A 17,105-nucleotide genomic window follows, 5' to 3' on the forward strand; every position below is an offset into this window, starting at 1 on the left:
GTTGATGCTCTTTACTTTTTGGTATATTTTTAGAAAGGCTAATACTGGTTGTTCCTTTCTATGTGTAATGCTTCTTTCAGGAGCTCTTGTAAAGCAGGTCTGGTGGTAATAAAATCTCTGAGTACTTGCTTGTTCATAAAAGATTTTATTTTTCCTTCAGTTCTGAAGCTTAGTTTGGCTGGATATGAAATTTTGAGCTGAAAGTTCTTTTCTTTAAGGATGTTTAATATCGGCCCCCACTCTCTTCTGGCTTGTAGGGTTTCTGCAGTCCACCTTCACCTACAAAATTAAATATATTTAATTGAATAGCCTCCTCAGATTGCCATTCAAGGTCATTATTTACTATATAGAGCCAACTTAGCTTTTCACTCAATGATTGCTCTTCTTGTGTGTCATGCTCTAGCTATGTATTTTTCCAATCACCCCCTGGGCTTTGATTCTTCTGTTACTTTGTTTCTGTGGTGTCCTGTCCATTGTCAGAATCGGTCTCCTTCCTACTCCATCTCCACCTATCAAAATCTCTTGCCTCCTTCAAGGACTAACTCAAATGTGACTTCCTTTGTAAATCTTTATCTTCATAACAGGATTTCCCCCCACCTTTTGTTCTCCTTTTTGTCTCCCAAAATCTCTGTTAGTATTTCCTTGTGACAATAGAAATATATGTATTTTTTTTGCATCATAACTTTTTGTCTTTTGGCTTTTTCATAACTTCCCCTATCCCACTAGATTCTAAGTGGACTCTTTAAAAAACATTGGATCCCTAAAATACTAAATGATGCTAAAAAAATAAAACAAACAACAACAAAAACCCTACTCAGCTGGGTATGGTGGCTTATGCCTGTAATCACAGCAATTTCAGAGGTTGGATCACTTGACCTCAGGAGTTTGAGACCAGCCTGGACAACATAGGGAAACTGTCTCTGCAAAAAAAGAAAAAAGAAAAATTAGCTGGGCATGGTGGTTCATGCCTGTAGTCTCAGCGACTCAGGAAGCTGAGGTGAGAGAGGATCATCTGAGCCTGGGGAGGTCGAGACTGGACTGAGGCATGATCATGACAATGCACTCCAGCAGAGACAACAGCGTGAGACCCTGTCTCCATAAAAAAAAAAAAAAAAGCCTCTATATCTCAAAAATATGATAATCACAAGAATTATAAACAAAAACCATTTCCATTTTTTTAAATAGAATCTTTTAAATATAACTGCAGTATTACCGACATTTGTTTCTGTAAGTTGTACCGCAAGTAGTAACTTTTCTATTATTAAAGCAGTAACAATTTATATAATTTGAAAACTCAATCTAACTTTAACAAGGGAGAAGCATAAGAAATAGTTGTGAATTTACAACTCACAATTAACCTTGATAATCCAATAGCTACAAGATGTCTGCCATTTTCATTTTGTATTCCTTGTGAGGTATAATCAGGCATATTTTAGTTTGACATAGGCTTTATAATGTTATCTGATCATCACAATATGATTTATAATATGAGGCATGAAGTTGGTGGGGGTGAGGGAGGGCTAAGAAGAGCTTTAGCAATTAACTTAAGATGATTTGCTGATATTTCTCTTACCTTTTAGGTGAGGATAAAGAGAGAGGATGGAGAAGTGGTGCTTTTATTATGCTGATACATTAAGCTACCTGGAAGCAGCTAAATCCTATTGAAAAGAATTTTATTTGTGTTTTGCTTAGGGCATTGTTTAGCAAAATACTACACAAAAAGTCTTGACTTGTACGTTTGAAATGGCAGATGTTCACAGTGAGGACTGAGCCTTAGGGCAACATCAGTCTTCATGATTCTGTTCCTATTTGCTCAATAACTGGCTTGGTTGGAAAAAAAAGAAAAAAGTTCCATGGAGTTATTTACAAAGCAGCTGCTCCTGGCACTGCAAATGAAAGTGCTCTCCTTAAGAAAAGCAAGCCAAAAAATAGAAGCCACAGGACAGCTTGAGTCCACCACGTCAAAAATGAATAATACCTCTTTTCCCTCAGAACTGTGTTTCCAATATTTTTATATAAAAATTGTGTATATTTAAGGTGTACAACATGACGTTTTGATGTTTTGAGATATATACACACACACACACACACACACACACACACAGTGAATTGATTACTAGAGTGAAGCAAATTAACATGTCTGTCTCCTCACACAGTTACCTTTTTAAAAAGTAACCCCTGAAATCTATTTTTTAAGCAAATTTTCAGTATACTTTACAGTATTATTAACTATGGTCATCATGCTGTACCTTAGGCCTCTAGATTTAGTTATCCTATATAACTGTGACCTTAGAGCCTTTGACCAATATGTCTTCATTCCACCAACCCCCCTACCTCCTGATAACCACCATTCTACTCTGCTTCCATGAGTTCAGCTTTTTAAGATTCCATATAAGTGAGATTGTGCAGTAGTTTTCTTTCTGTTTTTGGCTTATTTCACTTACCATAATGCCTTTCAGGTTTTTTCATTTTGTTGCAAATAGCAGGATCTCCCTTTTAAAGTCTTAATAATATTCCATTATATATAGTATCTCACAATTTTTTTTTTGAGATGGAGTCTCCCTCTGTCACCAAGGCTGGAGTGCAGTGGTGTGATCTTGGCTCACTGCAACCTCTGCCTCCTGGGTTCAAGCGATTCTCCTGCTTCAGCCTCCTGAGTAGCTGGGATTACAGGTGCCCACCACCACGCCTGGCTAATTTTTTGTATTTTTAGTAGAGATGGGGTTTCACCATGTTGGGCGCACTGGTCTTGAACTCCTGACCTCAGGTGGTCCACCTGCCTCAGCCTCCCAAAGTGCTGGGGTTACAGGCGTTAGCCACGAACGAGCCTGGCCATATCTCGCAATTTTTTAATCCATTCATCTGTTGATTGACACTGGTTGTTTTCATATTTTGGCTATTGTGAATAATGCTGCAATGAACACAGGAGTGCAGATATCTCTTCAAGATACCAACTTAATTTTCTTTGTGTCTTTTCCCTGTAGTGGGATTGCTGGATCAAATTGTAGTTTTCTGTTTAATTTCTTGAGGTTACCTCCATAGTGCTTGTACCAGTTTATGTTCCCATCTACAGTATACAGGATTCCCTTTCCTTTTCCCCACATCCAACACTGTTTAAACAATCTTTTTTTTTTTTTTTTGTATTTTGAGTAGAGACGGGGTTTCACCATGTTGACCAGGATGGTCTCGATCTCTTGACCTCGTGATCCACCCGCCTCGGCCTCCCAAAGTGCTGGGATTACAGGCATGAGCCACCACGCCCGGCCTTAAACAATCTTTTTAATGATAGCCATACTTGTTGAAATGCGCACTCTGAATGAAGAGACCCCCACCCAAAACAGGCTTTGTGTGAGCAATATGGCTGCTTATTCACCCTGGTGTGGGCAGGCTGAGTCCGAAAAGAGTCAATGAAGGGTGGTGGGATAAGAGTCGGTTTTATAGGTTTGGGGTGGGCAGTGGAAACCTATAGAAGTTACAGTTTAGGGTGGTTTTCTGCAAGCTGGGAGGGGGTCTTAGGTTTGCAAGCTGGGAGGAGGTCGTAAGGTATGGAGTCATGAGGTTGACCCACAAAGTCGGTTACAAAGTCCAATGGCCTTATCAACTGGGGTGGGAATAAGGAACAATAGAGAATGTCTTAAAGTTAAGTAGGCCCTGCAGGGGTTGATCATTTCTTCCACTTTTCTTTTTTTTTTTTTTTTTTAAAGATGGGGTTTCACCATGTTGGTCAGGCTGGTCTTGAACTCCCGACCTCAGGTGATCCACCCGCCTTGGCCTCCAAAGTGCTTGGATTACAGGCATGAGCCACTATGCCCGGCCTCTTCCCCTTTTCATGGTCTTCCAGTTATTTCAGATTTTCCAGAAACTCATCTGGAGTGTCTGTGCAGGTCACAGAGGTTAACATGGCATCCATAGGGCCATCAGTCAACCTAAAAGACCTTACAATACTAACAGGTATGCGATAGATATCTCATTGTGGTTTTGATTTTCGTTTCTCTGATAATTTCTGATATTAGCCACCTTTTCATAAACTTGTTAGCCATTATCATGTCTTCTTCGGAAAAATGTCTATTCAGGTCCTTTGCTCATTTTTAAATTAGGTTGTTTTTATTTGTTTGCTTTTAGATATTGTCTCATTGTTTTCCTTACATATTTTTAAATTTTTTTTTTGAGACAGGGTGTCACTCTGTTGCCCAGGCTGGAGTTTGGTACAGTCACAGCTCACTGCAGCCTCGACTTCCTGGGTTCAATCAATCCTGTCACCTCAGCCTCCTGGGTAGCTGGGACAAGAAGCACACATCACAATGCCCAGCTAATTTTTTGTCATTCTTTGTATAGATAGGATTTCTCCATGTTGCCCAGACTGATCTTAAACTCATGGACTCAAGCACTCCACCCTCTTGGCCTCCCAGTGTGCTGGGATTATAGGCCTGAGCCTCCACACCCAGCCCTATATTTTGGATATTAACTACTCTTGTCAGGTATATGGCTTGCAAATATTTTCTCCCCTATTCTCTAGGTTACCTTTATATTTTTTTATTGTTTCCTTTTTTGGACAGTTTGATGTAGCCCCTGTTTATTTCTGCTTGTGATGTCAGAGCTCTTGATGTCATAGTCAAAAAATCATTGCCAAAGTCAATGTCAAGAAGCTTATTCCCTTTGCTTTCTTCTAGTTTTATGGCTTCAGATCTTACATTTAAGCTTTCATTCAATTTTGAGTTGCTTTTTGTGCATGGTGTAAGATAAAAGCCCATTTTCATTTGTTTGCATATAGTACCCAGTCTACCTAGCATCATTTATTGAAGAGACTATCCTTTAAATGGAAGTCATATAAGGCAAGGATGGGATTTTTATTTTCTTATTCTCACCAAAATGGGTATTTTCAATTGTTTCTTTAAATTTGACATAGATTGGAAAAAATACAACAGTAAGCACTTTTATTCATTTAACAATATTTGTTGATATTTTGTGTGTGGAATATCTTGGGTTCAAATAGAAAGTTCACATACCTAAAATAGTATTGGCTGGGTGCGGTGGCTCAGGCCTGTAATCCCAGCACTTTGGGAGGCTGAAGCAGGCAGATCACCTGAGGTCCGGTGTTCAAGACCAGCCTCACCAACATGTTGAAATCCCATCTCCACTAAAAAAAAAAAAAATACAAACTTAGCTGGGCTTGGTGGTGCATGCCTGTAATCCGAGCAACTCAGGAGGCTGAGGCAGGAGAATCACTTAAACTCAGGAGGTGGAGGTTGTAGTGATCTGAGATCATGCCACTACACTCCAGCCTAGGTAACAGAGCAAGACCGTCTCAAAAAAAAAAAAAGCAAGATTTTTTTTGGAGATAGGGCTGGCAGTTGTGGGGAAGAGGAACATTGGAAGAGTGACAAATAGGTTGGAATGTCTTTCCAGATACATATGGAATACATAAAGAAGTCAAGTTCCTGTGTCATAAAACTAAAAAAAAAAATCCCACAAGAATCATTTTGTTTTTGCTATGAAAGTATATATTTGGGAGTGCGCATAGAAGAAATCCAGTATATTTTTAAGAATATTAAAGATATCAAGATGCTGATCTGTGTCAAAGAGCAATTAGCAAGAAGTAGCTATAGTCAAATGATAAAGCGATGCCTAAAACTTGCAAGCAAACAAATGGGCAGTTTCATGTTAGACTTTTCCCGACTCCAGGCAACTAGTGAACCACGTTCTCTTTAAAGAGTTGTTAAGTGGCAATATCATCCTGGTAGTCATTGCTCAGTATGCATTTAGTGATTATAGAGCAGGTTTTTGTATGAGACACTATGCAAGATCCTAGCATAACAACATCATTTATTTTATATTGTAGTGAAATATATATAACATAAAATATAACATTTCAACCATTTTTAAGGGTTCAGTTTTGTGGCATTAAGTACATTCATGTTGCTGTGGAAGCTATCACTTTTTCCTAAATATTCTTTTTCAATGCCTCATTTTTTCTTAGGGCATAGTGATTGATAATATGACTAAAGTGAACATATATGCAGTGTATCCACTCTGTCTTTCATAGCTTAGTGTTCTTACATACATTCTGTTTTAGCCATCTCTTGCATACACAATAGTGGGCATGCAACCCAGCCACACATAGATGTCACTGAGTGTGTTGAATCAGTGACCGTCCTTCTTACTCTCTTAGCATTTTTGTCTTCTCGCTTTAGAGACATATTTTTTCTTTCTCTTTTTTCCTTTTCTGTCTTAGTATTTTTGTTTTAAATTTCTCATGCTTTCTCTTTAAATTTGTGGAGCAAAACAAGAAAACAAACAAGAAACTATGTTTTAACAGGAATGTTCCAGATGTTCTCAGTTTTTGACACCCTTAGCATCTCAGTAATTTTATTTTCAAGGTGTCTCTAGGCCAAAAGATGTACCTCACAGTTTAATTTAATTAGCATAATATATTTAAGTTCTAACAACTTAGAAGCCTTTTGAAAAAATAATTCAAATAAATTGAAAGCAAATCTATTTTTGTTTTATGCTTAGAAACCCACAATCACTTACTAATGGGATTTGTGCATGTTGATTACTGCCCAGCCCTCAAACCTTGGAGTCAAACTGGACACTATCATTCTTATTTCCTTTAATTTTTTATGGAAAAAAAGGTTTTTGGTCATTCTTATTTCATGTTGATTTTCATGCAGTATTTGCTTTTATATCACAAACATCATGAAAAATCCAACTTTTCAAAGCTGTGAGCATCATTGAAAAGAAAGTAGCATGATCTAAAATTGAAACCACAAATCACTTTAATAGTTCTTGTGCTGCCTAGTGGATATTGCTGTGGATTTTTTGTTTTTGTTTTTGTTTTTATATATTGAAAACATTTCGGCCAGCCACGGTGGCTCATGCCTGTAATCCCAGCACGTTGAGAGGCCAAGGTGGGTGGATCGCTTCAGTCCACGAGTTTGAGACCAGCCTGGGCAACATGGTGAAACTCCATCTCTATAAAGAATATAAATATTAGTCAGGTGTGGTGGTTCATGCCTGTAGTTTCAGCTACTACAGAGGCTGAGGTGGGGGGACTGATTGAAACTGGTAGGTTAGGGCTGCAGTGAGCCATGACCACACCCCTACACTCCAGACTGGGTGACAGAGTGAGATGCTCTCTCAAAAAAATAAAAAGAAAATATTTCACCATCACCCTAAGAGTTTACAGTGGTGCCCTGGGCCAATATGACAGTTAGGGAGCTGCTGGCTTTATAGCCAAAAAATAATATTGTTATCGAATATTTAATATCAGGTGTTTGAAATCAAGATAGATATAGTAAAGGCATTAATCTTAACTATCCTTCATAATTTCCTCAGATACTCAAAAAACAAATCTCCACATATATATCAACCTATCATTTTGTAGGGATTAAAAATAACTATTAGGACTAAAAACCCTTAGGATTAAAAATCAACTGTTTCATATTCAGTTGTATTTTCTGTGGTTAACTAGAATTTTCTTTATATTATTTTACACTGTGCTTTTCAGTGAATAATTAGTTTTAGGCTAATTTAGTTTTTGGATTTAGCATAGGAGTCTAATAATGAAACATTTCGAACATGCAGTAAGAAGAACATATGCTGTTTTCTATCCAGTTAACTCACAAACATACTTCTAGAACTTAACTTGCCTTTTAATTAGAGACTGCCATAGATGCTCCCTGTGGTGATGCGAGTCTCACTCCTTTGTTATTCTGAAGTTTTGTTTACTATCTGTCCAAGAGGCAGGCTGACATTTGGGAATGAAAGGTTTTTTTTGTTTTGTTTTGTTTTGTTTTTTGTCCCTGGTTTATCTTCTTTATACTTTCATTTGACAACATACTTTAATGCATATTTACTTCTCAGCATATTTTAGTGGCAAGGCTAAGGTGCAAGAGACCAATGGGAAGATTGATTGTTTACCACTGGAATGGTCTTATTTGACCTTTGCTACCTTTAGAAAGGTTTAGACTGATTCTTGACCCAGGACTTAAAATCTACAGACTCTCTATGTGTATTAAATCAGATTAAAGACCTGTGTCACTCTGTACAGACTGTTATAGCAAACATATAAGAACAGAAATAAATTTTTCACAGTTCTGGAAGCAGAGAAGTTCAAGATCAAGGCAGCAGCAGATCGTTTTTGCTGAGGTCCTGCTCCCTGTTTTTTCCTTTGTCTTCATATGGCAGAAGGTATGAGAGTGCTCCCTGTGATCTCCTGTGTAAAGGCATAGTCATACTTTTTATATTCTGGGATCTCTTTGATAGGAGCACTAATCACCTTCCAAAGGCCCCACCTCCAAATATCATCACATTGGGGGATTAGGATCTGAACATATGAATCTGGGGTGGAGAGGACATAAGCATTCAGTCTATGGCAGGATCAAAATGCACGTATTTTATTATTTTTGATTAAACATCTCAAGAGCAATGGTAGTATTTTAGGAGCAGACTGTGTTAAAAATTCTTTTTGGTTGGTTGTTTTAGAATATAAGCATAGGACTTCTACTTTAAATAAATATAAACTTCTACTTTAAATAAGTATAAAAGAAAAATAGGACCTAATTTTTGTGTTTAATATTTTTTAAATAAAATGTAGAACATATTTTTAAGTTTAAAGTTTTATTATGTGTAACCCTCATACATTGTAAATGGATGTGTTTCCGTCAGTGCATTTTGTAGAATGAGGAACAAGTCACTTCTGACTTTATCTTCCACCTTAGTAAAAGAAAAGGCCAGATTGTTCAACTGATTTAACTTAGTGTATATTATTCTCTTTTTCTTTTAGATTTTATTGATCTAATCCAAAGTATCTTATAACTTCTGGCTGGAATTAAGGTCAGTACTGTATTTGTGTCAATCATGAATAAACTGTGAAATAAAATAAAAGCATCATGGGTTTTTAGATAACTGCATCAGAAATATGCTTTCAATATGTGGTAAAAGCTCAATTTTAGGAAAATCTGGATATATTTCAGAGTTGATCTACTAGCAAACAGGGTTCCCTGAGCAGTGTTTGTTTTTCTAATTAGTATAATTTACTTGGTTATTGAATGATGAATTTATTTCATCTTACTAGCTGAGTTTTGATTAATGAAAAAAATCCAACTCAAATTCACTCATTTAATTAACAGAAATATTAAAATAATTACTTCTTGGAAAGCTGGTTAACATTTCCAAGAATGATCAGCTGTCTGAATTTTCAGGAAAACATTTTGAATTCCACAATTATATACCCACAGAGAATACATTTCCTAAAGAAGGTAGAGTTGAAAATGTACTTCTCAATAAAAAATTTCAGTTAGCTGAGTGTTAAGATGTCATTCCTTTTGTTCTGTTCTTTCATTAATTGGCTTTTTTTTTGAGACTCAAAACTAGCTTAACTGAATTTAGAGTAATAACAGAACCTCAGAAGGCGCTCACAGCAATAAGCCTGAGATATTATTTTGCCTTCTATTTTTTTTGAATATGTATTCAGATTTTTTTTTAAAAAGAAACTAAACACTGAATGAAATGAAGACTTTTATTGCTTATAAAAGAACAACATGCCAGGTGTTGCTAAACTTTTTGTATAGACTTTTGATTAATAATTAACATAAAGGAAAACATTGGCTTTTCATGTTCCCTTACACTAATCAGGAATTTTCTGTTGAAAGCCCATATTTAACCCTTCAGATTGCAGTGTCTGTCATACAATAGGCACTCTGTAAATATGTACCTTTTCTAGCCCCAATTCTGACCTCACTTGCCTACAACCAAATACACATAAACACACAGACACAGACGTGCTCGCGCGCACGCACACACACACTTTCTCTCTCTTTTTTTCTCTCTCTCTCTCTCAGATGAAAAACTCCTATTATTTCTCTTTTCTAACTGTGCTTTACTATCTTTGAAATCTGTATAGAATGAAGGAAATAGATTAAAATCATGCCTATAGATAACTGGCAACATAATAGAGAATAAAGGTGAAATGTCTGCAAGTGTTGACTTAAAGTCTACTTATAAACTGTATTATTTTATTAGGTGTTCTTATATAGTTCAAGGTCAAATTTATTCAAGTCTCTCTTTTTTATTCGTTCCATGGACATTTGTGAACATTTAAATGTGTAATTTTCTTAAAGACGTTTTGAACTTTTTTTGTATCCCATCCACCTACAAAACCAAAATTACAAGTAGAATAAGATTTTTGTAAAGTATACATCCATGAATTAGTAATATTTTCAATGCACAGAGTTAAGTTTTAATTATAAATCTGTATTACAGGTAAACCTTACCTTTCTCTTTTTAAAAAAGAAGTAAACTCTTCCCTTTCTAATTTTTATTTTATAGTTGATATGGTAAACATGGCAATTTCCAATCTCATCTTGCTCTGACCACTTTCCAGAAAGAAAGAAAACTGAAAAGAAAAGATTTTTGTTAGATTATTAAAAAAAACAACTGACAGTAATGCAGAAACATTTTGTATAATCTGATTCCCTAACCATCTTCCACTTGGAGATTTCTGTTGTAGGAATATGAATATCGAGTGTATTTGGTCACGATGATTTGCCTATTTTCAAATAAATATACCAGTGAAAATAAAGTGTACATTAAGTGTACATGTTTAAACCTCTCTTATTACCAGGTCTTCCCACTTGGATATGTGTGGTTTAGTACAATTAGTATGGTTTTCCCTTCTATCTGGAAATGAAAATAATATTAAATTACATTTGGTGAATCAGTTATCTAAATCACATTTTATAAAAGTGGCTAGATGTAGTAAGTCTCTTAAAAATATATTAAATCACCAGAAATAGCCAACTTATCAAAACAGAATATATGTAATGGAAATTACCATTCTTTTTTCAACTATAACTAGGTTCTTTTGGTTTAAGATAAAAGAGTTTCCCTCCCAGAAAAAGTGTGTTTTTCTGTAAAAATATTAGCTGAGCAAAGTAACTAGTATTTCCAGATAAAAGCAAGCTACCAATAGGGGTACATAAAATAGGACATCAGAAATGTCGTTGTAGTATTTTATCAGTTCTGTGATACATGTAATTTTACATTAAATTATGTAAAGTTTAGTGATTTTATAGTTAAATTGATGGCATTTTTTTTCTTGGTAGTAAATGAGGTATGTCTTGTAATGAACGGTGTCTTAGATTTTATAAAACACAGTATTACTAAATTTAGACTAGAAACGTGTTTTAGGCTCCTAAAGTTATTCCCGCCCTCCCAAAAAAGTCAGAATGAAGTCCAAACACAAGGAAGGTAAATTTGGCACTGGTTCTTAGCAACATTTTAGACCACACTTTTTGCCTTTTTAAAAAAACATGTATTGGTTTTTCTGATCAACTTCTTTTTCTTTATTATTAATACTGCTACCAGCATTTTGGTGTATTTTCCTCCAGTTTTTGTTGTGGTTTGTTTTCACAAACGTGAAGTTAAATTTTCTATTCTATATATTCCAGTTACTTGAAAAGGTGATTTTTAGTGACTTTGTGATATACTATCCTATGGATATTTCATAATTTGTTTCACCGTTTACCCACCATTGCTGGACATTTAGATTGTTTTTAATATCTCACTATTTTAAATAGCACTGCAATAAATATCCTACTAAAATGTTTGTCACTGCTGACATTGTACTTAGCATTAATTTGTAGAAGTGGGATTATGTAGTGTGAAGAAATAAGTATATCTGATGTGACTAACATGTACATCGTGAGTGTTCCCCAAAATTATAGTACCAATATGTACTTCACTGGTAGCAGAGGCAGTCTGAGTTTTGCAATATCCATGCCAATGTTGGATCTAGGACTTTAAAAATTTCTCTCAGTTTGATAAGCAAATGATTTCTCAATTTTAGAGTATAAAATAGGAAACAGATGCTTATAAAGGAATATTCATGGGTCATTAAAAATATCAATCTAAGCAGCATACCTTGTTTTTTAGATAGAATTACTAAGTAATGTTAATTTCGTTGGCTCTGCCACTCTCAGCTTGGGAAGGCTGTTTGATCTTATGCCGTTAAAGACAGAATCAGAAGCTAAATGATTTTTATTCTTATAAAGATAGATGATCATGTTAATTATATTAATTATAGTTTTCTTGAGAAAGAGGTTGAGGACCCTGAGGAATGGGACAAGGGAGATTATCTTTAATAGAGTTTTCAAGTTTACTTACAGTGGAGATACTGCTCAACAAGTTACATGAAGTGCAGTAGCTTTTCTGGAAGTGTTTGGAATGCTATGAGCAGAAAAGAACTAAGATTATTTTATAAAGAAAAAGTGAAATATCATATTGCGTGCTAGCTAGTGCTTAGATATTTTATAAGTTTCTCTCATCAAAAATTTAAAAATACTTAGAGTACTTTTCTAGATTGATACTATCTTTTAGTCTCATTTTGCAAAATCAGAAGTTAAAAAGAAAATATTGTATATAACGGGTTGCTATTTTGTATCCATTTCTTCTTCATCCTATAAACTAACCCTTTATCCTTTCTCTAATGCAGTCAGTACTTAGCATACATATTCCATGAAGATCCTACCTTCAACCGCATCCTATCTTGCTCCCAAAGAGAAATCATGTTCTTCAGACTGATACCTAGTGCTAAGGATACATTGCTTAACACAAGGCTGTCAGTGCTATAAGACTTCCCCTGTCTTTGCAATGGCACTTGACTTCTATTAAAGTGTTCTTTCTGGTGGTATTTGTTGAAGCATCCAGGTTTGAAATTAGATGAATTCATGCTTTCTCAGTGCTTAGAATTCTTAACGAGACGATTTCCTATGTTTTTGTTTGTTTTGTCATTGTTGTTTTTGTTTGTTTGTTTTTTTTAAGAGATGGAGTCTCCCACTGTCATCCAGGCTGGAGTATAGTGACATAATCATAGCTTACTGCAACCTCAAACTCCTGAGCTCAAGTGGTACTCTCATCTCAGCCTCCTGAGTAGCCTAGGACTAAAGGTGTGAGCCACCATGCCTGGCTATATTTTTTATTTTTTTGTAGGGACTGAGTCTCACTCTGTTGCCCAGGCTGGTCTCAAACTCGTGGCTTAATGCAATCCTCTTGCTTCAGCCTCTTAAAGTGCTGTGATTACAGGCATGAGTCACTGTGCTTGGTCAATTGCCTATGATTGAATCATTAATATTTATCTAAAATTATTTATCAAAGCCCTGATTTTGATGCCATGCTCCAGAACAGTATGGATGCTGTGCTTCCTTTTTACCTGGATCTGGTCCTTCCTCCTAATTCTAATCTGTTCCTCTGATTTAACATCTGATGCCCTGTATGCTTCTAGATTGCTAAGCTGCTTGCAATGTTCCTTGGTCAAGCCCTCTGATTTTATTATCTGTAAAATGGAAACCAAAATAACTTCAACTTCATTTCAAGACTGAATGCGATATTATTGTCAATCTTAAAAATTGTAGCTTTTAATCTACTTTTAAGTCCTCTATCAAAATATGCTAATTATTTTGATTATTACATATTGTATACTTGTATCAAAACACCACATTGTGTCTGATAAATATATACAATTATAATAAATACATAAATTACATTTTGAAGCAAAAAAGACTCTTAGAACAGTGTCTGGCATATGGTGATTGCTAAATAAATGGGAGTGTTTGCTCCATTGAGCCTTAAAAACAAACAAACAAACAAACAAATGCTCTATTAAAGTATTTTTTCTAGATTTTACATGTGTAATAAATTCTGATGCTTCTCTTAAAACAGAAAATAAAATTAATAGGATCTTTAATTCATTGTTATAAAAGCTTCAAAATATATAAATGAAAGAAGCCAGAAGTTATATATATATATATATATATATATATATATATATATATATATATATATATATATATAAAATGTTTCTTTTATAGAGATAGTGCCTCACTCTGTTGCCCAGACTGGAATAGAATGGTACAATCATAGCTTACTATAATCTCAAACTTCTGAGCTCAAGTGAGTCTCCTGCCTCAGACTCCTGAGTAGTTAGGACTATGATAGCATGCACCAGCACACCCAGCTAATCTTTTATTTTATGCTTTCTATAGAGACAGGGTCTCTCTATGTTGCCCAGGCTGGTCTTGATCTGACATGAAGTGATCCTCCTGCCTTGGCTTCCCAAAGTGATGGGATTACAGGTGTGAGACACTGCACCTAATCCAATACATGTAATTTTATACTGTATTTTACACTGGCCAGAAAGTACCTTCTCTGTGCTCCACTGAGAAGTAGTATATCTTTGATTAGAGATGCTGTTAACTAACCAAGCAGCATATTGCACAACTAAGCTGACTTGCACTTAAAGAAAACAACAATGTAGAAAATGCTAATACTCTAATGAAATAGAAAGTGGGGAGAGGAGGATTTTTTTTTTTTTTTAGACTGAGTTTTGCTCTTGTTGCCCAGGCTGGAGTACAATGGCACAATCTCGGCTCACCGCAACCTCTGCCTCCTGGGTTCAAGCAATTCTCCTGCCTCAGCTGCCCAAATAGCTGGGACTACAGGCACGCGCCACCATGCCCCGCTAATTTTTTGTATTTTTAGTAGAGATGAGGTTTCACCACATTGGCCAGGATGGTCTCGATCTCTTGACCTCTTGATCTACCTCCCTCGACCTCCCAAAGTGCTGGGATTACAGGCATGAGCCACCGCACCCGGCCTAGGAGGATGTTCTTAATGTCTAACCAGTAAGCTTCACTGCTTTGAGCTTTTCAGAGTCAAGACAAACTTTCGATTAGCATCTTGGTCAACTTCCAGTACCTTCTCAGGGAGATGCTATATTTCTCTTCCAACTTGCTTCATGTTGCTTCACACGTTTCTTGGAGACTTGTTATGTTTCATGTTAGGATTATATCTGGATACGTCCATTCTCCATTAGCAGCCCATAGGCTTTTTAAGGAGAAACTGGGGCCTTTACCCTTATGGGTGGTATCACAATAGGGCCTTGGAGGAAATGGACACTTAGGAAATACTTATATAATGAGTTATAAAGATGTGAAACAAAAATAAACAATTGTGGTACATATGAAGACTATAGAGCTACATATATGTGCATATATTCATGTATGTTAGAATAATCATTAATCACTATATCCTCTCGATAATGAATAAAGTTGAGCAAAAAAGGGAGGACCTTAAACAATAATCACCTCAAAGACATTTGAAGCAGCAATAATTATTAGGTTTAGTTTGGGAAATTTAGAAAACTAACAGTATGAGAAAGGTGATTATTTTGTCATTTTATTTTATTCCCACATTTAGTGTAGTATAATAATATATTTGTATTAAAAAACATTCGGGATTCTAATGATTAGATTTACATGTCATACAAAGTGTCTTTGACATTCTGCAAAGATTTATATAATGCCCAATTATTTGTTTACCACTTTAAGGAGAAATATAAATCTGCCAAAATCACATTTCAAACTGGAAAGACCATTTAATCCTTAGAATAATTTAATTTCTCTTGTGCAGCTTTCTGAAATTTGATGCATCATAAATATGTGTTTTCTTCTTTTAATAGAAAGTAATTCTTTCCTGTTAAAAACTATCAAAGAATTAGCTCATGACATGACTTAGAACAGAAGAGGTCGGGAGGAGATTGAAGTGAGGGTGGCAGAGAAACTTGCTATCACTCCTCATTTTTTCATATGATCTAATATAGAATCTTGGGGATATGTGCTTCCAGAATTGCTTTTATTTTCACAGCTTTGACATACTGAGGAAATAGGCGTGTTGATGCCATGAAAGATGAATATGAAAATACTACCCACTGGAAGAATCTTAAAGAACAAGTATTGGATCTGTGGTCGTTTTTTACCCGCCATGTGGGAAAAGAATGCTGTAGTTCATTCTTTATTTCTTTTCTTTTCTTTCTTTCTTTCTTTTTTTTTTTTTTTTTTGAGACGGAGTTATGCTGTTGTTACCCAGGCTGGAGTGCAATGGTGTGATCTCGGCTCACTGCAACCTCTGCCTCCTGGGTTCAGGCAATTCTCCTGCCTCAACCTCCTGAGTAGCTGGGATTACAGGCACGCGCCACCATGCCCAGCTAATTTTTTGTATTTTTAGTTGAGACAGGGTTTCATCATGTTGACCAGGATAGTCTCGATCTCTTGACCTCGTGATTCACCCGCCTCGGCCTCCCAAAGTGCTGGGATTATAGGTGTATCAAATGGCTGCAAAAGACAACCAATGGCTATGTTTTCATACAAACCCCATGCTTATGAAATCAATCCTTGGATTTAATTCACTGACCAGCTAATCTTTATTCTTTTCATAAATTCATCTGAAAAAAAGAATCATTCAAAAGAATAACACAGCTGATCTCTTTCTAGCTCATTTATGTTGTTAAAGAGTATTATAGCTTAAATATAGGCCTTATATCTTATTACGGTCGTTTGGAGGATTTAAAAAACAAAATAAATGAATTTCTTTATTATGTAGGAAATTCTTTATATTCTACTTATTGCAGAGTAAGAACTTTATAGTAGCAAAAGGGATAAACTTTCTTGTTCCTCTATAAATCAACATGAGGCTTGTTAAGCTTTATCATTCATTTGAGAATAGAAAATTTTTCTCATGTTGATTAATTAAAATCCATTGTATATTAGAAAAAGGAATATGGCATATAATAAACATATGTGATAGATAGATAAATGGATATGCATGCTGGTTTCAGATAGTTTTACCAATGCACAATACAAAAGCTTTACTTTAAGATGTGGCTTCTGAGTTGTTCCTGTTGAAGAGGGTAAAATTGTGTGCCTCTCTGAGCTAATCTTTCCCAGTTATTTACTAATATAAAATGTTAGTTGAAAAATTATTTGCCATAACAAACCAGCATAGACTGAGTTTCATTCCATATTATTCAGTGTCTTATGATTATCAACTTTGGGTTACTTTAGAGTCTTCATTTTTTTTCTTTCGACCATTTCAAATCTAATTAGTTGAATAAAATAATTGAGTTGAATTAAAAAAAACACTGAATGCATTACACGTGTACATCTATATCTATCTTCTTCCTTTCTCTCATTTATCTAAAATTTTATGCCTTTCAAAGTTTGTAGTTCAAAACTATAGCAAGTGATAACTTAGTACATTCCTTTTTGAAT

General features: G+C 35.4%; 1 protein-coding gene across 1 annotated transcript in view; it reads left to right on the forward strand.

Moving 5' to 3' along the window:
* LOC144582943 (uncharacterized) overlaps positions 1 to 17,105 on the forward strand; it is a 149,076-nt gene that overhangs the window by 118,559 nt on the left and 13,412 nt on the right. Inside the window, exon 5 of the mRNA XM_078375638.1 lies at positions 8,786 to 8,835. The gene's annotated coding sequence lies outside the window, so the exon portion shown is untranslated. The remainder of the gene's footprint in view (positions 1 to 8,785; positions 8,836 to 17,105) is intronic.

This window comes from Callithrix jacchus, chromosome 6 (assembly GCF_049354715.1).
Source record: "Callithrix jacchus isolate 240 chromosome 6, calJac240_pri, whole genome shotgun sequence".
In the NCBI taxonomy this organism is placed as follows: domain Eukaryota; kingdom Metazoa; phylum Chordata; class Mammalia; order Primates; family Cebidae; genus Callithrix; species Callithrix jacchus.